This window comes from Scyliorhinus canicula, chromosome 2 (genome assembly GCF_902713615.1).
Source record: "Scyliorhinus canicula chromosome 2, sScyCan1.1, whole genome shotgun sequence".
NCBI lineage: Eukaryota > Metazoa > Chordata > Chondrichthyes > Carcharhiniformes > Scyliorhinidae > Scyliorhinus > Scyliorhinus canicula.
In genome coordinates this window covers 148592634-148593401 of record NC_052147.1, presented here as the reverse complement: position 1 = coordinate 148593401, position 768 = coordinate 148592634, and the positions used below count along the sequence as shown (strand labels likewise).

Genomic DNA, 768 nt, shown 5'->3' with positions numbered 1-768 from the left:
AAGGAGCGTAGACATCTGCCTCCATTTGAGAGAGACAAGTGGTTAATAATAATAATCTTTATTAGTGTCATACGTAGGCTTACATTAACACTGCAATGAAGTTACTGTGAAAAGCCCCTAGTCGCCACATTCTATCACCTGTTCAGGTACACAGAGGGAGAATTCAGAATGTCCCAAATTACCTAACAGCACGGTCTTTCAGGATTTGTGGAAGGAAACTGGAGCACCCGGAGGAAACCCACGCAGACACAGGGAGAATGTGCGGACGCCGCACAGACAGTGACCCAAACCGGGAATCAAACCTAGGACCCTGGAGCTGTGAAGCCACAGTGCTAACCACTGTAGTACCATGCTGCCCACAAAAAAAATGTAATTAGGGGAGAGCGCGAACGCAGTCCCTCACTACTGCAAATTATGCAGTCGAGTATCCTGCATTTGGGGACATTGCAGGTATCAGCGCACCTGAAGTTCAATGGGCCAGACTCATCCTGGACAAACCACCTTCTTGATCATGGTTTCACCCCTGCCAAGTAAGTTATGTCAGTTGAGAGGCACAGTTCCATATCAAGTATGGAACAAGACAAAGGAGGCGATCACTTGGTTTGGAAAGCCTTGTCAAGGAAGCTGGGATGAATTAGCCTCCCATCAGCTCATGCCCATGTACAGCACCTGCACCCTGCTTCATTGATGAGGTGAGAGTGCCAATGGTCCCCAGTGAAGCTTCAGCTTGAATTCTGTACAATTACTTCATAAGGTCATGTTGAGCAT

General features: G+C 47.5%; 1 non-coding gene across 1 annotated transcript; it reads right to left on the bottom strand.

Moving 5' to 3' along the window:
- Positions 1 to 374: 374 nt before the first annotated feature.
- Positions 375 to 538, bottom strand: LOC119962525. Its single transcript, XR_005459901.1, has one exon. It is a non-coding gene; the product is annotated as a U1 spliceosomal RNA (small nuclear RNA).
- Between the last annotated feature and the right edge of the window lie 230 nt (positions 539 to 768).